At 44.4% G+C, this 21,640-nt stretch overlaps 12 non-coding genes and 1 pseudogene across 12 annotated transcripts; all 13 read left to right on the forward strand.

The window, feature by feature from the left end:
* Positions 1–2,259: 2,259 nt before the first annotated feature.
* LOC141229699 (U2 spliceosomal RNA) lies at positions 2,260–2,462 on the forward strand (annotated as a pseudogene).
* Positions 2,463–3,577: 1,115 nt separating this feature from the next.
* Positions 3,578–3,768, forward strand: LOC141229562 (U2 spliceosomal RNA). The gene has a single exon (XR_012296220.1). It is a non-coding gene; the product is annotated as a U2 spliceosomal RNA (small nuclear RNA).
* Positions 3,769–4,880: 1,112 nt separating this feature from the next.
* On the forward strand, positions 4,881–5,071 carry LOC141229563 (U2 spliceosomal RNA). The gene has a single exon (XR_012296221.1). It is a non-coding gene; the product is annotated as a U2 spliceosomal RNA (small nuclear RNA).
* Positions 5,072–6,186: 1,115 nt separating this feature from the next.
* LOC141229624 (U2 spliceosomal RNA) lies at positions 6,187–6,377 on the forward strand. Its single transcript, XR_012296279.1, has one exon. It is a non-coding gene; the product is annotated as a U2 spliceosomal RNA (small nuclear RNA).
* Positions 6,378–7,492: 1,115 nt separating this feature from the next.
* On the forward strand, positions 7,493–7,683 carry LOC141229564 (U2 spliceosomal RNA). Its single transcript, XR_012296222.1, has one exon. It is a non-coding gene; the product is annotated as a U2 spliceosomal RNA (small nuclear RNA).
* Positions 7,684–8,798: 1,115 nt separating this feature from the next.
* Positions 8,799–8,989, forward strand: LOC141229565 (U2 spliceosomal RNA). Its single transcript, XR_012296223.1, has one exon. It is a non-coding gene; the product is annotated as a U2 spliceosomal RNA (small nuclear RNA).
* A 1,115-nt stretch (positions 8,990–10,104) lies between these two features.
* LOC141229567 (U2 spliceosomal RNA) lies at positions 10,105–10,295 on the forward strand. Its single transcript, XR_012296224.1, has one exon. It is a non-coding gene; the product is annotated as a U2 spliceosomal RNA (small nuclear RNA).
* Positions 10,296–11,410: 1,115 nt separating this feature from the next.
* Positions 11,411–11,601, forward strand: LOC141229568 (U2 spliceosomal RNA). Its single transcript, XR_012296225.1, has one exon. It is a non-coding gene; the product is annotated as a U2 spliceosomal RNA (small nuclear RNA).
* Positions 11,602–12,716: 1,115 nt separating this feature from the next.
* LOC141229569 (U2 spliceosomal RNA) lies at positions 12,717–12,907 on the forward strand. The gene has a single exon (XR_012296226.1). It is a non-coding gene; the product is annotated as a U2 spliceosomal RNA (small nuclear RNA).
* A 1,115-nt stretch (positions 12,908–14,022) lies between these two features.
* LOC141229571 (U2 spliceosomal RNA) lies at positions 14,023–14,213 on the forward strand. Its single transcript, XR_012296228.1, has one exon. It is a non-coding gene; the product is annotated as a U2 spliceosomal RNA (small nuclear RNA).
* Positions 14,214–15,328: 1,115 nt separating this feature from the next.
* On the forward strand, positions 15,329–15,519 carry LOC141229572 (U2 spliceosomal RNA). Its single transcript, XR_012296229.1, has one exon. It is a non-coding gene; the product is annotated as a U2 spliceosomal RNA (small nuclear RNA).
* Positions 15,520–16,634: 1,115 nt separating this feature from the next.
* LOC141229573 (U2 spliceosomal RNA) lies at positions 16,635–16,825 on the forward strand. The gene has a single exon (XR_012296230.1). It is a non-coding gene; the product is annotated as a U2 spliceosomal RNA (small nuclear RNA).
* Positions 16,826–17,940: 1,115 nt separating this feature from the next.
* LOC141229574 (U2 spliceosomal RNA) lies at positions 17,941–18,131 on the forward strand. Its single transcript, XR_012296231.1, has one exon. It is a non-coding gene; the product is annotated as a U2 spliceosomal RNA (small nuclear RNA).
* The last annotated feature ends 3,509 nt before the right edge of the window (positions 18,132–21,640 follow it).

Consider the following 21,640-nt stretch of genomic DNA (forward strand, 5'->3'; position numbering starts at 1 on the left):
TGGATGTTCTGGTCTATGTGAGGCAGTGATTGAGGAGGAAGTTAAGAAAGCGGTGTTTGGTGCAAGGAAAAATGTGACGCCTGGGAAGGATGGTTTGCCTGTGGAGCTATATGTTATGATGTGGGAAGTGATGGGTATGGATTTAGTGGAAGTGTGTCAGTTTATGTGGGAGAATGGGATGCTTGCGGGTTCAATGAAGGAGGGAGTGGTGGTCTTAATCCATAAGAAAGGGGATAAAAGGTGTTTGAGTAATTGGAGGCCAATTACGCTTCTGAACGCCGATTACAAGGTATTCAGTAAAATTTTGGCGTGTCGGATGCGTGTGGTTATAGCTGATGTGATTGGTAAAGATCAAGTGTGTGCAGTGCCTGGTAGATGTATGACGGATAATCTGTGTCTTTTAAGAGATGTGTTGTGGGATTGTAAAGTAAGAAAGCAGAAGTGTATGGTGATGGCTGTTGACTTTGAAAAGGCGTTTGATCGCGTGTCTCATGTGTTTCTATTTGAGGTTTTGCGTAGAATGGGTTTTCCGGAGAAATTTGTGCGTGCCGTGAGAGGATTGTATGGGGAGGTGGTGAGTGAATTTCTGGTGAATGGGTTTTTGAGTGAGAAAGTGTGTATTAGGTCTGGTGTGAGGCAAGGTTGTCCCATGTCACCGGTATTATTTGTGTGTGTGATTGAGCCACTGCTGTGTATGATTCGGAAAGAGAAAGTGGTGCGTGGTTTGTTAGTGCCAGGGAGTGGTGGAATGACTGTGAAAGTCTTAGGATATATGGATGATGTAGTAGTGGTGAGTGAGAGTGTGGCCTCTATGGAGAGAGTAAAATTGTTGTTGAATTTTTTTTGTGGCGCGTCAGCGTTTCGTGTGAATTGGAACAAATGCATGTTTAAATGTTTTGGTGACAATAGGATTAAGATGGATGGTGTGGCTGGTGTGGATGGTGCAATTAAAGTGTTGGGAGTTTTTTTTAATGATGATTTGAAAGGTTATGAGAGTTGGGATGAATGTGGTGAGCGGATTGTGCGGAAGATGAATTTTTGGAAGTTACGTTCTTTGTCTTTGGTAGGGAAGGTTCTTATTATTAAGGCTGTTATTCTCCCTATTTTGCTTTATGTTTCTTGTATTTTTCCAGTGCCCTATAGGAAAATTAAAAAAGTGGAGAAACTAATTTTTGTGTTTTTTTGGGGCAGTAGGATGGAAAGACTTAAGAGAGAGATTTTGTTTAAGCAATATTTGTATGGGGGACTGAAGTTTCCGAATATTGAAGTGTTTCTAACATTGCATTTTATTAAGACTACGGTCATTTTGATTGGGAAGAATAATAAAGGGGCATTTATGTGTAAGTATTTGGCTGGATGGATGCTGTATGGTCTGAATTGGGTGAAGCGTGATAAGAATGTGCCTGTTGCTTTTAAGTGTCCTGAGTGGTATGGTTTGATTGAGAAGTTTGTGAGGAAGAATGATTTGTTAGCAGTTGCAATGAAAGACTTTACGTTTGTTAAGAAGGTGATGGGGAAGATGTGTGTGAATGAGTGTGAGAGTAATGTGGTGGGATTGCGTTCTATGGAAGTTGCGCGGGTATGGAAGAAGTTAAGCATTCAAGGTGTGTCGAATAGACAGCGAGATATAGTATGGATGGGCCTTCATAATATTTTGCCAGTGAGGGATTTTCAGAAGAAAAGAGATCTCATAAGATCTGCAGTATGTCCAAGGGATGGTTGTGGAGCGAATGAGACGGTGAGGCACCTTATGTGGGATTGTAATTTTGCGTATGATGTGTGGAAAGGTGTGGGTGGACTGTGTAAAGGGGTTGCTGGTGTGAAGTTTATTGATTGGAGAGTGGCTATGTTTGGTTTTGGTGCTAGTCGTCGTGGCCTAGAAAGGATGATGTGGTTTATTATGGTGTGTGTGCAGGAGAGCTTGTGGGATGTGAGAAATTTGTGTGTGTTTAAAAGAGTAAATTTAACAGTAAATGATTGTATTAGGTTGATCTTAGCAAGACTATATGTAATCTATTTGTGGGATACAAGAGAAGGTGGTGGTGGTGGAACAGATTCTGAAGGTGTGTGGAAATACCTTAAGTGGCAGGATATGGTTAAATACCGTTGATATTTTTTCTGGAAATTTCTCTGGCATAGGATTACTTGTTTGTATTTTTGTTGAATAATACTTTAATAAAGAAACCACAATGATGTTTATGAAGTGGCAGTATAACTTATGACGAAGTCTGGTTAACTGTTTGCTTATATCTAAACCTGAGTGGTTTTAAAAAAAAAAAAAAAAAAAAAAAAAAAAAAAAAAAAAAAAATCTGTTCTTATCAGTTTAATATCTGATACGTCCCCTATCTGGGGACCATATATTAAATGGATTTTTAGAACAGGGAGATGGAAAAAGAGCTTGCTCTGTCCACTCCACGCATTGACCTGGTATTGCAGTATCTCCAGGACCGGTGCACCCCTTCTTTAATGCAGTTTCTAAAATCAGAAAGAATTGAATTCAATGTTTTTTGTTCATTTTGCTTGTTTGTCGGATTTTGGGATGGACTCTTTGGCTTTGCTTTTCTTCTCCTCATTGGATTTTTCATGTTCAAAGTTGCAGAAGCCAGATTACAAGCTCATTTTGGTTCAACTTCAGCAACTGTGCATTGCATTGCCATGTAATGTGATGCAATGCTATCTTTCTAGCTCTCCCTTTTTACTTCCTTTTGGATAAACAGACATATTAGGCAAGCATTTTGGAGCTTTCACCTAAATAACTACAGGTGGTGAGATAAGCTGCACAATATAATTGACCTTTCAGTATATTGTTGCACACACACCATCTATTTAGCAAATGCCCTTGTTATCAACAGCAGCCTTTTAAACTCACCTGAGCTAACAGGTATGTGCGCTGGTTACTCTGCTGCGCTTAAAATTTCTTTTTTGGTTTGCTACAATGCCTTTTCTGAAACGTTGTCTCCTTCTGCTGGAACACTGACTTCTTTCATTTAATGCCTGCAGACTATAAAAGAGAACCCAACCCAAAAAGTTTGGTTGATTAGTCTGTGGCATTCTGTTAAACTGTTGCTTATGGCGGTCTCTGTGAGCTTCTCAGCGACATTCAGCCAGCCAGGTATCCTGCCTGCAGTAGATGGAATGTGGCAATGGAACGCTGGCTGCGCGTGTCATAATAGGCTCTGAGCCTTTATATACCTGTGCACAGCAGCAGCCACCTTCAGTCTGCTGCTGGACAGCCAGCAGCAACAGCAGCAGGAGAGGTATGTAATCAGGAGCCCTCCTGCTAAGGGTAGACAGCTGCTCGTTCCACCCCACCCCCCGCCTTAATTGGTTCTCCTCCCTTCCAACGGTGTTGAGGCGGGTGGGAACAGCAGGGGGTGAAGGTGCTGTGTTTAAAGAGGTGGAGTTATGCAGATCTAAAACGCGTGGATTGCAGCAGCAGCAAGCCGAAAAGTGCAGGCATGTAAGGGATCTAGAGGTTGACAACATGTCTTCTTAACGGGAGTCCAGGAGCTCATCTCCACAAATGGACTTTTCAGGATCCTTGGGTGGCTCCGTAGTTTGAAACCAATTCTGGTTATCGCTTCTCGGCCTTTTGGCTAAGATCAAGTGTAGTATCTGTTCTTATCAGTTTAATATCTGATACGTCCCCTATCTGGGGACCATATATTAAATGGATTTTTAGAACAGGGAGATGGAAAAAGAGCTTGCTCTGTCCACTCCACGCATTGACCTGGTATTGCAGTATCTCCAGGACCGGTGCACCCCTTCTTTAATGCAGTTTCTAAAATCAGAAAGAATTGAATTCAATGTTTTTTGTTCATTTTGCTTGTTTGTCGGATTTTGGGATGGACTCTTTGGCTTTGCTTTTCTTCTCCTCATTGGATTTTTCATGTTCAAAGTTGCAGAAGCCAGATTACAAGCTCATTTTGGTTCAACTTCAGCAACTGTGCATTGCATTGCCATGTAATGTGATGCAATGCTATCTTTCTAGCTCTCCCTTTTTACTTCCTTTTGGATAAACAGACATATTAGGCAAGCATTTTGGAGCTTTCACCTAAATAACTACAGGTGGTGAGATAAGCTGCACAATATAATTGACCTTTCAGTATATTGTTGCACACACACCATCTATTTAGCAAATGCCCTTGTTATCAACAGCAGCCTTTTAAACTCACCTGAGCTAATAGGTATGTGCGCTGGTTACTCTGCTGCGCTTAAAATTTCTTTTTTGGTTTGCTACAATGCCTTTTCTGAAACGTTGTCTCCTTCTGCTGGAACACTGACTTCTTTCATTTAATGCCTGCAGACTATAAAAGAGAACCCAACCCAAAAAGTTTGGTTGATTAGTCTGTGGCATTCTGTTAAACTGTTGCTTATGGCGGTCTCTGTGAGCTTCTCAGCGACATTCAGCCAGCCAGGTATCCTGCCTGCAGTAGATGGAATGTGGCAATGGAACGCTGGCTGCGCGTGTCATAATAGGCTCTGAGCCTTTATATACCTGTGCACAGCAGCAGCCACCTTCAGTCTGCTGCTGGACAGCCAGCAGCAGCAGCAGGAGAGGTATGTAATCAGGAGCCCTCCTGCTAAGGGTAGACAGCTGCTCGTTCCACCCCACCCCCCGCCTTAATTGGTTCTCCTCCCTTCCAACGGTGTTGAGGCGGGTGGGAACAGCAGGGGGTGAAGGTGCTGTGTTTAAAGAGGTGGAGTTATGCAGATCTAAAACGCGTGGATTGCAGCAGCAGCAAGCCGAAAAGTGCAGGCATGTAAGGGATCTAGAGGTTGACAACATGTCTTCTTAACGGGAGTCCAGGAGCTCATCTCCACAAATGGACTTTTCAGGATCCTTGGGTGGCTCCGTAGTTTGAAACCAATTCTGGTTATCGCTTCTCGGCCTTTTGGCTAAGATCAAGTGTAGTATCTGTTCTTATCAGTTTAATATCTGATACGTCCCCTATCTGGGGACCATATATTAAATGGATTTTTAGAACAGGGAGATGGAAAAAGAGCTTGCTCTGTCCACTCCACGCATTGACCTGGTATTGCAGTATCTCCAGGACCGGTGCACCCCTTCTTTAATGCAGTTTCTAAAATCAGAAAGAATTGAATTCAATGTTTTTTGTTCATTTTGCTTGTTTGTCGGATTTTGGGATGGACTCTTTGGCTTTGCTTTTCTTCTCCTCATTGGATTTTTCATGTTCAAAGTTGCAGAAGCCAGATTACAAGCTCATTTTGGTTCAACTTCAGCAACTGTGCATTGCATTGCCATGTAATGTGATGCAATGCTATCTTTCTAGCTCTCCCTTTTTACTTCCTTTTGGATAAACAGACATATTAGGCAAGCATTTTGGAGCTTTCATCTAAATAACTACAGGTGGTGAGATAAGCTGCACAATATAATTGACCTTTCAGTATATTGTTGCACACACACCATCTATTTAGCAAATGCCCTTGTTATCAACAGCAGCCTTTTAAACTCACCTGAGCTAACAGGTATGTGCGCTGGTTACTCTGCTGCGCTTAAAATTTCTTTTTTGGTTTGCTACAATGCCTTTTCTGAAACGTTGTCTCCTTCTGCTGGAACACTGACTTCTTTCATTTAATGCCTGCAGACTATAAAAGAGAACCCAACCCAAAAAGTTTGGTTGATTAGTCTGTGGCATTCTGTTAAACTGTTGCTTATGGCGGTCTCTGTGAGCTTCTCAGCGACATTCAGCCAGCCAGGTATCCTGCCTGCAGTAGATGGAATGTGGCAATGGAACGCTGGCTGCGCGTGTCATAATAGGCTCTGAGCCTTTATATACCTGTGCACAGCAGCAGCCACCTTCAGTCTGCTGCTGGACAGCCAGCAGCAGCAGCAGCAGGAGAGGTATGTAATCAGGAGCCCTCCTGCTAAGGGTAGACAGCTGCTCGTTCCACCCCACCCCCCGCCTTAATTGGTTCTCCTCCCTTCCAACGGTGTTGAGGCGGGTGGGAACAGCAGGGGGTGAAGGTGCTGTGTTTAAAGAGGTGGAGTTATGCAGATCTAAAACGCGTGGATTGCAGCAGCAGCAAGCCGAAAAGTGCAGGCATGTAAGGGATCTAGAGGTTGACAACATGTCTTCTTAACGGGAGTCCAGGAGCTCATCTCCACAAATGGACTTTTCAGGATCCTTGGGTGGCTCCGTAGTTTGAAACCAATTCTGGTTATCGCTTCTCGGCCTTTTGGCTAAGATCAAGTGTAGTATCTGTTCTTATCAGTTTAATATCTGATACGTCCCCTATCTGGGGACCATATATTAAATGGATTTTTAGAACAGGGAGATGGAAAAAGAGCTTGCTCTGTCCACTCCATGCATTGACCTGGTATTGCAGTATCTCCAGGACCGGTGCACCCCTTCTTTAATGCAGTTTCTAAAATCAGAAAGAATTGAATTCAATGTTTTTTGTTCATTTTGCTTGTTTGTCGGATTTTGGGATGGACTCTTTGGCTTTGCTTTTCTTCTCCTCATTGGATTTTTCATGTTCAAAGTTGCAGAAGCCAGATTACAAGCTCATTTTGGTTCAACTTCAGCAACTGTGCATTGCATTGCCATGTAATGTGATGCAATGCTATCTTTCTAGCTCTCCCTTTTTACTTCCTTTTGGATAAACAGACATATTAGGCAAGCATTTTGGAGCTTTCACCTAAATAACTACAGGTGGTGAGATAAGCTGCACAATATAATTGACCTTTCAGTATATTGTTGCACACACACCATCTATTTAGCAAATGCCCTTGTTATCAACAGCAGCCTTTTAAACTCACCTGAGCTAACAGGTATGTGCGCTGGTTACTCTGCTGCGCTTAAAATTTCTTTTTTGGTTTGCTACAATGCCTTTTCTGAAACGTTGTCTCCTTCTGCTGGAACACTGACTTCTTTCATTTAATGCCTGCAGACTATAAAAGAGAACCCAACCCAAAAAGTTTGGTTGATTAGTCTGTGGCATTCTGTTAAACTGTTGCTTATGGCGGTCTCTGTGAGCTTCTCAGCGACATTCAGCCAGCCAGGTATCCTGCCTGCAGTAGATGGAATGTGGCAATGGAACGCTGGCTGCGCGTGTCATAATAGGCTCTGAGCCTTTATATACCTGTGCACAGCAGCAGCCACCTTCAGTCTGCTGCTGGACAGCCAGCAGCAGCAGCAGCAGGAGAGGTATGTAATCAGGAGCCCTCCTGCTAAGGGTAGACAGCTGCTCGTTCCACCCCACCCCCCGCCTTAATTGGTTCTCCTCCCTTCCAACGGTGTTGAGGCGGGTGGGAACAGCAGGGGGTGAAGGTGCTGTGTTTAAAGAGGTGGAGTTATGCAGATCTAAAACGCGTGGATTGCAGCAGCAGCAAGCCGAAAAGTGCAGGCATGTAAGGGATCTAGAGGTTGACAACATGTCTTCTTAACGGGAGTCCAGGAGCTCATCTCCACAAATGGACTTTTCAGGATCCTTGGGTGGCTCCGTAGTTTGAAACCAATTCTGGTTATCGCTTCTCGGCCTTTTGGCTAAGATCAAGTGTAGTATCTGTTCTTATCAGTTTAATATCTGATACGTCCCCTATCTGGGGACCATATATTAAATGGATTTTTAGAACAGGGAGATGGAAAAAGAGCTTGCTCTGTCCACTCCACGCATTGACCTGGTATTGCAGTATCTCCAGGACCGGTGCACCCCTTCTTTAATGCAGTTTCTAAAATCAGAAAGAATTGAATTCAATGTTTTTTGTTCATTTTGCTTGTTTGTCGGATTTTGGGATGGACTCTTTGGCTTTGCTTTTCTTCTCCTCATTGGATTTTTCATGTTCAAAGTTGCAGAAGCCAGATTACAAGCTCATTTTGGTTCAACTTCAGCAACTGTGCATTGCATTGCCATGTAATGTGATGCAATGCTATCTTTCTAGCTCTCCCTTTTTACTTCCTTTTGGATAAACAGAAATATTAGGCAAGCATTTTGGAGCTTTCACCTAAATAACTACAGGTGGTGAGATAAGCTGCACAATATAATTGACCTTTCAGTATATTGTTGCACACACACCATCTATTTAGCAAATGCCCTTGTTATCAACAGCAGCCTTTTAAACTCACCTGAGCTAACAGGTATGTGCGCTGGTTACTCTGCTGCGCTTAAAATTTCTTTTTTGGTTTGCTACAATGCCTTTTCTGAAACGTTGTCTCCTTCTGCTGGAACACTGACTTCTTTCATTTAATGCCTGCAGACTATAAAAGAGAACCCAACCCAAAAAGTTTGGTTGATTAGTCTGTGGCATTCTGTTAAACTGTTGCTTATGGCGGTCTCTGTGAGCTTCTCAGCGACATTCAGCCAGCCAGGTATCCTGCCTGCAGTAGATGGAATGTGGCAATGGAACGCTGGCTGCGCGTGTCATAATAGGCTCTGAGCCTTTATATACCTGTGCACAGCAGCAGCCACCTTCAGTCTGCTGCTGGACAGCCAGCAGCAGCAGCAGCAGGAGAGGTATGTAATCAGGAGCCCTCCTGCTAAGGGTAGACAGCTGCTCGTTCCACCCCACCCCCCGCCTTAATTGGTTCTCCTCCCTTCCAACGGTGTTGAGGCGGGTGGGAACAGCAGGGGGTGAAGGTGCTGTGTTTAAAGAGGTGGAGTTATGCAGATCTAAAACGCGTGGATTGCAGCAGCAGCAAGCCGAAAAGTGCAGGCATGTAAGGGATCTAGAGGTTGACAACATGTCTTCTTAACGGGAGTCCAGGAGCTCATCTCCACAAATGGACTTTTCAGGATCCTTGGGTGGCTCCGTAGTTTGAAACCAATTCTGGTTATCGCTTCTCGGCCTTTTGGCTAAGATCAAGTGTAGTATCTGTTCTTATCAGTTTAATATCTGATACGTCCCCTATCTGGGGACCATATATTAAATGGATTTTTAGAACAGGGAGATGGAAAAAGAGCTTGCTCTGTCCACTCCACGCATTGACCTGGTATTGCAGTATCTCCAGGACCGGTGCACCCCTTCTTTAATGCAGTTTCTAAAATCAGAAAGAATTGAATTCAATGTTTTTTGTTCATTTTGCTTGTTTGTCGGATTTTGGGATGGACTCTTTGGCTTTGCTTTTCTTCTCCTCATTGGATTTTTCATGTTCAAAGTTGCAGAAGCCAGATTACAAGCTCATTTTGGTTCAACTTCAGCAACTGTGCATTGCATTGCCATGTAATGTGATGCAATGCTATCTTTCTAGCTCTCCCTTTTTACTTCCTTTTGGATAAACAGACATATTAGGCAAGCATTTTGGAGCTTTCATCTAAATAACTACAGGTGGTGAGATAAGCTGCACAATATAATTGACCTTTCAGTATATTGTTGCACACACACCATCTATTTAGCAAATGCCCTTGTTATCAACAGCAGCCTTTTAAACTCACCTGAGCTAACAGGTATGTGCGCTGGTTACTCTGCTGCGCTTAAAATTTCTTTTTTGGTTTGCTACAATGCCTTTTCTGAAACGTTGTCTCCTTCTGCTGGAACACTGACTTCTTTCATTTAATGCCTGCAGACTATAAAAGAGAACCCAACCCAAAAAGTTTGGTTGATTAGTCTGTGGCATTCTGTTAAACTGTTGCTTATGGCGGTCTCTGTGAGCTTCTCAGCGACATTCAGCCAGCCAGGTATCCTGCCTGCAGTAGATGGAATGTGGCAATGGAACGCTGGCTGCGCGTGTCATAATAGGCTCTGAGCCTTTATATACCTGTGCACAGCAGCAGCCACCTTCAGTCTGCTGCTGGACAGCCAGCAGCAGCAGCAGCAGGAGAGGTATGTAATCAGGAGCCCTCCTGCTAAGGGTAGACAGCTGCTCGTTCCACCCCACCCCCCGCCTTAATTGGTTCTCCTCCCTTCCAACGGTGTTGAGGCGGGTGGGAACAGCAGGGGGTGAAGGTGCTGTGTTTAAAGAGGTGGAGTTATGCAGATCTAAAACGCGTGGATTGCAGCAGCAGCAAGCCGAAAAGTGCAGGCATGTAAGGGATCTAGAGGTTGACAACATGTCTTCTTAACGGGAGTCCAGGAGCTCATCTCCACAAATGGACTTTTCAGGATCCTTGGGTGGCTCCGTAGTTTGAAACCAATTCTGGTTATCGCTTCTCGGCCTTTTGGCTAAGATCAAGTGTAGTATCTGTTCTTATCAGTTTAATATCTGATACGTCCCCTATCTGGGGACCATATATTAAATGGATTTTTAGAACAGGGAGATGGAAAAAGAGCTTGCTCTGTCCACTCCACGCATTGACCTGGTATTGCAGTATCTCCAGGACCGGTGCACCCCTTCTTTAATGCAGTTTCTAAAATCAGAAAGAATTGAATTCAATGTTTTTTGTTCATTTTGCTTGTTTGTCGGATTTTGGGATGGACTCTTTGGCTTTGCTTTTCTTCTCCTCATTGGATTTTTCATGTTCAAAGTTGCAGAAGCCAGATTACAAGCTCATTTTGGTTCAACTTCAGCAACTGTGCATTGCATTGCCATGTAATGTGATGCAATGCTATCTTTCTAGCTCTCCCTTTTTACTTCCTTTTGGATAAACAGACATATTAGGCAAGCATTTTGGAGCTTTCACCTAAATAACTACAGGTGGTGAGATAAGCTGCACAATATAATTGACCTTTCAGTATATTGTTGCACACACACCATCTATTTAGCAAATGCCCTTGTTATCAACAGCAGCCTTTTAAACTCACCTGAGCTAACAGGTATGTGCGCTGGTTACTCTGCTGCGCTTAAAATTTCTTTTTTGGTTTGCTACAATGCCTTTTCTGAAACGTTGTCTCCTTCTGCTGGAACACTGACTTCTTTCATTTAATGCCTGCAGACTATAAAAGAGAACCCAACCCAAAAAGTTTGGTTGATTAGTCTGTGGCATTCTGTTAAACTGTTGCTTATGGCGGTCTCTGTGAGCTTCTCAGCGACATTCAGCCAGCCAGGTATCCTGCCTGCAGTAGATGGAATGTGGCAATGGAACGCTGGCTGCGCGTGTCATAATAGGCTCTGAGCCTTTATATACCTGTGCACAGCAGCAGCCACCTTCAGTCTGCTGCTGGACAGCCAGCAGCAGCAGCAGCAGGAGAGGTATGTAATCAGGAGCCCTCCTGCTAAGGGTAGACAGCTGCTCGTTCCACCCCACCCCCCGCCTTAATTGGTTCTCCTCCCTTCCAACGGTGTTGAGGCGGGTGGGAACAGCAGGGGGTGAAGGTGCTGTGTTTAAAGAGGTGGAGTTATGCAGATCTAAAACGCGTGGATTGCAGCAGCAGCAAGCCGAAAAGTGCAGGCATGTAAGGGATCTAGAGGTTGACAACATGTCTTCTTAACGGGAGTCCAGGAGCTCATCTCCACAAATGGACTTTTCAGGATCCTTGGGTGGCTCCGTAGTTTGAAACCAATTCTGGTTATCGCTTCTCGGCCTTTTGGCTAAGATCAAGTGTAGTATCTGTTCTTATCAGTTTAATATCTGATACGTCCCCTATCTGGGGACCATATATTAAATGGATTTTTAGAACAGGGAGATGGAAAAAGAGCTTGCTCTGTCCACTCCACGCATTGACCTGGTATTGCAGTATCTCCAGGACCGGTGCACCCCTTCTTTAATGCAGTTTCTAAAATCAGAAAGAATTGAATTCAATGTTTTTTGTTCATTTTGCTTGTTTGTCGGATTTTGGGATGGACTCTTTGGCTTTGCTTTTCTTCTCCTCATTGGATTTTTCATGTTCAAAGTTGCAGAAGCCAGATTACAAGCTCATTTTGGTTCAACTTCAGCAACTGTGCATTGCATTGCCATGTAATGTGATGCAATGCTATCTTTCTAGCTCTCCCTTTTTACTTCCTTTTGGATAAACAGACATATTAGGCAAGCATTTTGGAGCTTTCACCTAAATAACTACAGGTGGTGAGATAAGCTGCACAATATAATTGACCTTTCAGTATATTGTTGCACACACACCATCTATTTAGCAAATGCCCTTGTTATCAACAGCAGCCTTTTAAACTCACCTGAGCTAACAGGTATGTGCGCTGGTTACTCTGCTGCGCTTAAAATTTCTTTTTTGGTTTGCTACAATGCCTTTTCTGAAACGTTGTCTCCTTCTGCTGGAACACTGACTTCTTTCATTTAATGCCTGCAGACTATAAAAGAGAACCCAACCCAAAAAGTTTGGTTGATTAGTCTGTGGCATTCTGTTAAACTGTTGCTTATGGCGGTCTCTGTGAGCTTCTCAGCGACATTCAGCCAGCCAGGTATCCTGCCTGCAGTAGATGGAATGTGGCAATGGAACGCTGGCTGCGCGTGTCATAATAGGCTCTGAGCCTTTATATACCTGTGCACAGCAGCAGCCACCTTCAGTCTGCTGCTGGACAGCCAGCAGCAGCAGCAGCAGGAGAGGTATGTAATCAGGAGCCCTCCTGCTAAGGGTAGACAGCTGCTCGTTCCACCCCACCCCCCGCCTTAATTGGTTCTCCTCCCTTCCAACGGTGTTGAGGCGGGTGGGAACAGCAGGGGGTGAAGGTGCTGTGTTTAAAGAGGTGGAGTTATGCAGATCTAAAACGCGTGGATTGCAGCAGCAGCAAGCCGAAAAGTGCAGGCATGTAAGGGATCTAGAGGTTGACAACATGTCTTCTTAACGGGAGTCCAGGAGCTCATCTCCACAAATGGACTTTTCAGGATCCTTGGGTGGCTCCGTAGTTTGAAACCAATTCTGGTTATCGCTTCTCGGCCTTTTGGCTAAGATCAAGTGTAGTATCTGTTCTTATCAGTTTAATATCTGATACGTCCCCTATCTGGGGACCATATATTAAATGGATTTTTAGAACAGGGAGATGGAAAAAGAGCTTGCTCTGTCCACTCCACGCATTGACCTGGTATTGCAGTATCTCCAGGACCGGTGCACCCCTTCTTTAATGCAGTTTCTAAAATCAGAAAGAATTGAATTCAATGTTTTTTGTTCATTTTGCTTGTTTGTCGGATTTTGGGATGGACTCTTTGGCTTTGCTTTTCTTCTCCTCATTGGATTTTTCATGTTCAAAGTTGCAGAAGCCAGATTACAAGCTCATTTTGGTTCAACTTCAGCAACTGTGCATTGCATTGCCATGTAATGTGATGCAATGCTATCTTTCTAGCTCTCCCTTTTTACTTCCTTTTGGATAAACAGAAATATTAGGCAAGCATTTTGGAGCTTTCACCTAAATAACTACAGGTGGTGAGATAAGCTGCACAATATAATTGACCTTTCAGTATATTGTTGCACACACACCATCTATTTAGCAAATGCCCTTGTTATCAACAGCAGCCTTTTAAACTCACCTGAGCTAACAGGTATGTGCGCTGGTTACTCTGCTGCGCTTAAAATTTCTTTTTTGGTTTGCTACAATGCCTTTTCTGAAACGTTGTCTCCTTCTGCTGGAACACTGACTTCTTTCATTTAATGCCTGCAGACTATAAAAGAGAACCCAACCCAAAAAGTTTGGTTGATTAGTCTGTGGCATTCTGTTAAACTGTTGCTTATGGCGGTCTCTGTGAGCTTCTCAGCGACATTCAGCCAGCCAGGTATCCTGCCTGCAGTAGATGGAATGTGGCAATGGAACGCTGGCTGCGCGTGTCATAATAGGCTCTGAGCCTTTATATACCTGTGCACAGCAGCAGCCACCTTCAGTCTGCTGCTGGACAGCCAGCAGCAGCAGCAGCAGGAGAGGTATGTAATCAGGAGCCCTCCTGCTAAGGGTAGACAGCTGCTCGTTCCACCCCACCCCCCGCCTTAATTGGTTCTCCTCCCTTCCAACGGTGTTGAGGCGGGTGGGAACAGCAGGGGGTGAAGGTGCTGTGTTTAAAGAGGTGGAGTTATGCAGATCTAAAACGCGTGGATTGCAGCAGCAGCAAGCCGAAAAGTGCAGGCATGTAAGGGATCTAGAGGTTGACAACATGTCTTCTTAACGGGAGTCCAGGAGCTCATCTCCACAAATGGACTTTTCAGGATCCTTGGGTGGCTCCGTAGTTTGAAACCAATTCTGGTTATCGCTTCTCGGCCTTTTGGCTAAGATCAAGTGTAGTATCTGTTCTTATCAGTTTAATATCTGATACGTCCCCTATCTGGGGACCATATATTAAATGGATTTTTAGAACAGGGAGATGGAAAAAGAGCTTGCTCTGTCCACTCCACGCATTGACCTGGTATTGCAGTATCTCCAGGACCGGTGCACCCCTTCTTTAATGCAGTTTCTAAAATCAGAAAGAATTGAATTCAATGTTTTTTGTTCATTTTGCTTGTTTGTCGGATTTTGGGATGGACTCTTTGGCTTTGCTTTTCTTCTCCTCATTGGATTTTTCATGTTCAAAGTTGCAGAAGCCAGATTACAAGCTCATTTTGGTTCAACTTCAGCAACTGTGCATTGCATTGCCATGTAATGTGATGCAATGCTATCTTTCTAGCTCTCCCTTTTTACTTCCTTTTGGATAAACAGACATATTAGGCAAGCATTTTGGAGCTTTCACCTAAATAACTACAGGTGGTGAGATAAGCTGCACAATATAATTGACCTTTCAGTATATTGTTGCACACACACCATCTATTTAGCAAATGCCCTTGTTATCAACAGCAGCCTTTTAAACTCACCTGAGCTAACAGGTATGTGCGCTGGTTACTCTGCTGCGCTTAAAATTTCTTTTTTGGTTTGCTACAATGCCTTTTCTGAAACGTTGTCTCCTTCTGCTGGAACACTGACTTCTTTCATTTAATGCCTGCAGACTATAAAAGAGAACCCAACCCAAAAAGTTTGGTTGATTAGTCTGTGGCATTCTGTTAAACTGTTGCTTATGGCGGTCTCTGTGAGCTTCTCAGCGACATTCAGCCAGCCAGGTATCCTGCCTGCAGTAGATGGAATGTGGCAATGGAACGCTGGCTGCGCGTGTCATAATAGGCTCTGAGCCTTTATATACCTGTGCACAGCAGCAGCCACCTTCAGTCTGCTGCTGGACAGCCAGCAGCAGCAGCAGCAGGAGAGGTATGTAATCAGGAGCCCTCCTGCTAAGGGTAGACAGCTGCTCGTTCCACCCCACCCCCCGCCTTAATTGGTTCTCCTCCCTTCCAACGGTGTTGAGGCGGGTGGGAACAGCAGGGGGTGAAGGTGCTGTGTTTAAAGAGGTGGAGTTATGCAGATCTAAAACGCGTGGATTGCAGCAGCAGCAAGCCGAAAAGTGCAGGCATGTAAGGGATCTAGAGGTTGACAACATGTCTTCTTAACGGGAGTCCAGGAGCTCATCTCCACAAATGGACTTTTCAGGATCCTTGGGTGGCTCCGTAGTTTGAAACCAATTCTGGTTATCGCTTCTCGGCCTTTTGGCTAAGATCAAGTGTAGTATCTGTTCTTATCAGTTTAATATCTGATACGTCCCCTATCTGGGGACCATATATTAAATGGATTTTTAGAACAGGGAGATGGAAAAAGAGCTTGCTCTGTCCACTCCACGCATTGACCTGGTATTGCAGTATCTCCAGGACCGGTGCACCCCTTCTTTAATGCAGTTTCTAAAATCAGAAAGAATTGAATTCAATGTTTTTTGTTCATTTTGCTTGTTTGTCGGATTTTGGGATGGACTCTTTGGCTTTGCTTTTCTTCTCCTCATTGGATTTTTCATGTTCAAAGTTGCAGAAGCCAGATTACAAGCTCATTTTGGTTCAACTTCAGCAACTGTGCATTGCATTGCCATGTAATGTGATGCAATGCTATCTTTCTAGCTCTCCCTTTTTACTTCCTTTTGGATAAACAGACATATTAGGCAAGCATTTTGGAGCTTTCACCTAAATAACTACAGGTGGTGAGATAAGCTGCACAATATAATTGACCTTTCAGTATATTGTTGCACACACACCATCTATTTAGCAAATGCCCTTGTTATCAACAGCAGCCTTTTAAACACACCTGAGCTAACAGGTATGTGCGCTGGTTACTCTGCTGCGCTTAAAATTTCTTTTTTGGTTTGCTACAATGCCTTTTCTGAAACGTTGTCTCCTTCTGCTGGAACACTGACTTCTTTCATTTAATGCCTGCAGACAATAAAAGAGAACCCAACCCAAAAAGTTTGGTTGATTAGTCTGTGGCATTCTGTTAAACTGTTGCTTATGGCGGTCTCTGTGAGCTTCTCAGCGACATTCAGCCAGCCAGGTATCCTGCCTGCAGTAGATGGAATGTGGCAATGGAACGCTGGCTGCGCGTGTCATAATAGGCTCTGAGCCTTTATATACCTGTGCACAGCAGCAGCCACCTTCAGTCTGCTGCTGGACAGCCAGCAGCAGCAGCAGCAGGAGAGGTATGTAATCAGGAGCCCTCCTGCTAAGGGTAGACAGCTGCTCGTTCCACCCCACCCCCCGCCTTAATTGGTTCTCCTCCCTTCCAACGGTGTTGAGGCGGGTGGGAACAGCAGGGGGTGAAGGTGCTGTGTTTAAAGAGGTGGAGTTATGCAGATCTAAAACGCGTGGATTGCAGCAGCAGCAAGCCGAAAAGTGCAGGCATGTAAGGGATCTAGAGGTTGACAACATGTCTTCTTAACGGGAGTCCAGGAGCTCATCTCCACAAATGGACTTTTCAGGATCCTTGGGTGGCTCCGTAGTTTGAAACCAATTCTGGTTATCGCTTCTCGGCCTTTTGGCTAAGATCAAGTGTAGTATCTGTTCTTATCAGTTTAATATCTGATACGTCCCCTATCTGGGGACCATATATTAAATGGATTTTTAGAACAGGGAGATGGAAAAAGAGCTTGCTCTGTCCACTCCACGCATTGACCTGGTATTGCAGTATCTCCAGGACCGGTGCACCCCTTCTTTAATGCAGTTTCTAAAATCAGAAAGAATTGAATTCAATGTTTTTTGTTCATTTTGCTTGTTTGTCGGATTTTGGGATGGACTCTTTGGCTTTGCTTTTCTTCTCCTCATTGGATTTTTCATGTTCAAAGTTGCAGAAGCCAGATTACAAGCTCATTTTGGTTCAACTTCAGCAACTGTGCATTGCATTGCCATGTAATGTGATGCAATGCTATCTTTCTAGCTCTCCCTTTTTACTTCCTTTTGGATAAACAGACATATTAGGCAAGCATTTTGGAGCTTTCACCTAAATAACTACAGGTGGTGAGATAAGCTGCACAATATAATTGACCTTTCAGTATATTGTTGCACACACACCATCTATTTAGCAAATGCCCTTGTTATCAACAGCAGCCTTTTAAACTCACCTGAGCTAACAGGTATGTGCGCTGGTTACTCTGCTGCGCTTAAAATTTCTTTTTTGGTTTGCTACAATGCCTTTTCTGAAACGTTGTCTCCTTCTGCTGGAACACTGACTTCTTTCATTTAATGCCTGCAGACTATAAAAGAGAACCCAACCCAAAAAGTTTGGTTGATTAGTCTGTGGCATTCTGTTAAACTGTTGCTTATGGCGGTCTCTGTGAGCTTCTCAGCGACATTCAGCCAGCCAGGTATCCTGCCTGCAGTAGATGGAATGTGGCAATGGAACGCTGGCTGCGCGTGTCATAATAGGCTCTGAGCCTTTATATACCTGTGCACAGCAGCAGCCACCTTCAGTCTGCTGCTGGACAGCCAGCAGCAGCAGCAGCAGGAGAGGTATGTAATCAGGAGCCCTCCTGCTAAGGGTAGACAGCTGCTCGTTCCACCCCACCCCCCGCCTTAATTGGTTCTCCTCCCTTCCAACGGTGTTGAGGCGGGTGGGAACAGCAGGGGGTGAAGGTGCTGTGTTTAAAGAGGTGGAGTTATGCAGATCTAAAACGCGTGGATTGCAGCAGCAGCAAGCCGAAAAGTGCAGGCATGTAAGGGATCTAGAGGTTGACAACATGTCTTCTTAACGGGAGTCCAGGAGCTCATCTCCACAAATGGACTTTTCAGGATCCTTGGGTGGCTCCGTAGTTTGAAACCAATTCTGGTTATCGCTTCTCGGCCTTTTGGCTAAGATCAAGTGTAGTATCTGTTCTTATCAGTTTAATATCTGATACGTCCCCTATCTGGGGACCATATATTAAATGGATTTTTAGAACAGGGAGATGGAAAAAGAGCTTGCTCTGTCCACTCCACGCATTGACCTGGTATTGCAGTATCTCCAGGACCGGTGCACCCCTTCTTTAATGCAGTTTCTAAAATCAGAAAGAATTGAATTCAATGTTTTTTGTTCATTTTGCTTGTTTGTCGGATTTTGGGATGGACTCTTTGGCTTTGCTTTTCTTCTCCTCATTGGATTTTTCATGTTCAAAGTTGCAGAAGCCAGATTACAAGCTCATTTTGGTTCAACTTCAGCAACTGTGCATTGCATTGCCATGTAATGTGATGCAATGCTATCTTTCTAGCTCTCCCTTTTTACTTCCTTTTGGATAAACAGACATATTAGGCAAGCATTTTGGAGCTTTCACCTAAATAACTACAGGTGGTGAGATAAGCTGCACAATATAATTGACCTTTCAGTATATTGTTGCACACACACCATCTATTTAGCAAATGCCCTTGTTATCAACAGCAGCCTTTTAAACTCACCTGAGCTAACAGGTATGTGCGCTGGTTACTCTGCTGCGCTTAAAATTTCTTTTTTGGTTTGCTACAATGCCTTTTCTGAAACGTTGTCTCCTTCTGCTGGAACACTGACTTCTTTCATTTAATGCCTGCAGACTATAAAAGAGAACCCAACCCAAAAAGTTTGGTTGATTAGTCTGTGGCATTCTGTTAAACTGTTGCTTATGGCGGTCTCTGTGAGCTTCTCAGCGACATTCAGCCAGCCAGGTATCCTGCCTGCAGTAGATGGAATGTGGCAATGGAACGCTGGCTGCGCGTGTCATAATAGGCTCTGAGCCTTTATATACCTGTGCACAGCAGCAGCCACCTTCAGTCTGCTGCTGGACAGCCAGCAGCAGCAGCAGCAGGAGAGGTATGTAATCAGGAGCCCTCCTGCTAAGGGTAGACAGCTGCTCGTTCCACCCCACCCCCCGCCTTAATTGGTTCTCCTCCCTTCCAACGGTGTTGAGGCGGGTGGGAACAGCAGGGGGTGAAGGTGCTGTGTTTAAAGAGGTGGAGTTATGCAGATCTAAAATGCGTGGATTGCAGCAGCAGCAAGCCGAAAAGTGCAGGCATGTAAGGGATCTAGAGGTTGACAACATGTCTTCTTAACGGGAGTCCAGGAGCTCATCTCCACAAATGGACTTTTCAGGATCCTTGGGTGGCTCCGTAGTTTGAAACCAATTCTGGTTATCGCTTCTCGGCCTTTTGGCTCAGATCCAGTTGGGGGAACCCTGCTGGGTCTGGGTCGGGGGGCTTTTGGCGTGGAAGGCGACTTCCGGCGTTTTTGGAGCTGCGATCGAGTGCCGTGGGCATTGTACTAGGAATGGCTGCCATCAAGAATACTGTTCGGCTGACTGTTGCTGCTGAAATGAAGCATTCCTTACAGTTGGGGCATATTGTGCAGGATGTGCTTATGGATCTGGCATGTATCGAGTTGGATAAGATTTTCTGCATTCAAGAATTCCCATCTTCTGGTAATTATGACATTTCCTTTTACCGTGAAGAAGATTGCCTTAATTTTTTCCAATATCTAAAGGAGCACAAAGACCACCAGCATATGAGGTACATTTCTGTTACTCCTTTATTTTCGGCTGTTGAGAGGCCTCTTGTTGTACATATGTTTAATCCCTTCATTGACACTACTTTAATCAAGGCTTTTTTGTCAAGATATTGTTCCTCTGTGAAGGGAGGCATAGCCCAAAGGAATATTTTTGGCGTTTACAATGGGAATTTGAAGTTTTGGGTCCGCTTTAAACCTGACTCTGAAGGTGTTGGAGGGACCATGCATCCTCCAGCGAATTTTTCAATTGGGGGTAATAGGGGGTTTCTCCACTACCCTGGGCAACCTACCTTCTGCCGTAGTTGTTTCCGTTATGGGCATTTAAAGGAGGACTGCCAGCAAGGGGTTACCTGCAGGAACTGTAAAAGAACTGGACATGATGCAGGGGCTTGCCCTTACCCCCCTGTGTGTGATCTGTGTGGGGGTGTGGATCATACATGCAGGTCCTGCCCAAGTCTGAGTGCACAGCATACCGTTGAGAGGAGGCGTTTTGATAGGAAAATGGATGCCCTTAACATACGTGCAAAGCTCCACTCTGTGGAGGATGGTGAGGGTGCTGGTGTAATACCTCCTGTAATGCCTGTGGAAGAGGTGGAGTCCCATCCTGCTCCAGCTGATGTGCCTGCTGGGGAGAGTAGTACTGGACTGGTGGTGTCTGAGGTCCTCCAGGTGCTTGGAGTGGAGGCTAATGACGCCCTTGAAGTATGCAAAGTAGCTGAGAAGCCTGAATCTGCCCAGGGGAATGCTGGGACTATTGCTGGCTTCCTGGAGAGTGAAAGTCTAGATATGGGTGCCGAGGAACTTGACTCTGATCTGATTGAAATGTCCTCATCTGATGGTGAAAGTCTGGGCAAGGAAAAGATATCTGCCATTGAGCTTGCTGCAGGCTTTCATAAAGTTTTTTCAAAAAAGGGCAGCAAAGGAGTTAAAAGGTTGAAGAAGGGGCCTTTGGAGAAGCCTTCCTTTGTGTCACGTAATGTGTTTGATGTTTTGAGTCCGGAGCCAACCATTAGTGAGGGCCCTGCTTCAGGGGTCACTGAAGACCCTATTTCTCCTGGTCAAAGTTTTCTTTCCAGTGAACAGGTGGCTGTACTGGAAGAAGTTATTCAGTTTGGCAGTAGTGGAACTTGAGTTTTTTGTCTCCATGTTCTTTTTTTGTTTAGTGTTTTTTCATGACTTTGAAGCTGAATATTGCCTCACAGAATGTGAGGGTCTTCCAGTCGGCATACAAGCGTGCATGTGTGCTGGATTTTCTAGCTTCTAAAGGTTGTGATGTGGTATGTGTGCAAGAATGTGGTTTAAATAGGGCGCCTAAGAAGAATGAATGGGATTTTGGTGAAGTGGTGTGGTCATTCTCTCCCATAAATAAGAATGACGGAGTGGGGATTTTGATTAAAAATAGGGACATTTCTATATTGCAAAGTGTAGTTGTGGAGGAGGGTAGGTGTGTGTGCTTGATTTTGTGTTTCAGGGGGTGGAAATTTAAACTAATCAACATTTATGCGCATGCTGACAAGAAGCAGAGACTTGCCCTTTTTGAGAAATTGCGGTTTTTTTTGCATGGCAGAATTCCAACTTTTGTGGTTGGTGATATTAATTGTGTCCTGGACAAAAGGGGTAGAGCTGGTTCAGTGGAATCCAAAATTGACGTGACTGGAAATCTCTGGAATCGTCTGATGTCTGATTTTTCAATGAAAGATGCTGTGGATTCTAAGCCAGGTCCCTATACATACCATGCGGAAGATGGTCGGACCGAGTCCCGTTTAGACTACTTCTTTTTTTCTTCATCTGCTGTAAAATGTGTTAATTATATACAAGAAAGGGTGTGTTTTTCTGACCATGAGTGTTTGGTGGGGAGTTTTGAGATTGCTAATTTGTTTCATGGGCGTGGAGTATGGAAAATGAATGTTAGATTTCTGCAGGATGAAAGGATGAAAATCGAGTTTGCCAGGAAGTATGCATGTTGGGTTAGGAAAAAGAAAGGTTTTGCAAATTTGTTGGTATGGTGGGACTGGGTGAAAGT

The sequence above is a fragment of the Phyllobates terribilis genome, unplaced genomic scaffold (assembly GCF_046119375.1).
Source record: "Phyllobates terribilis strain yellow unplaced genomic scaffold, ASM4611937v1 Scaffold_487__1_contigs__length_1357975, whole genome shotgun sequence".
In the NCBI taxonomy this organism is placed as follows: Eukaryota; Metazoa; Chordata; class Amphibia; order Anura; family Dendrobatidae; genus Phyllobates; species Phyllobates terribilis.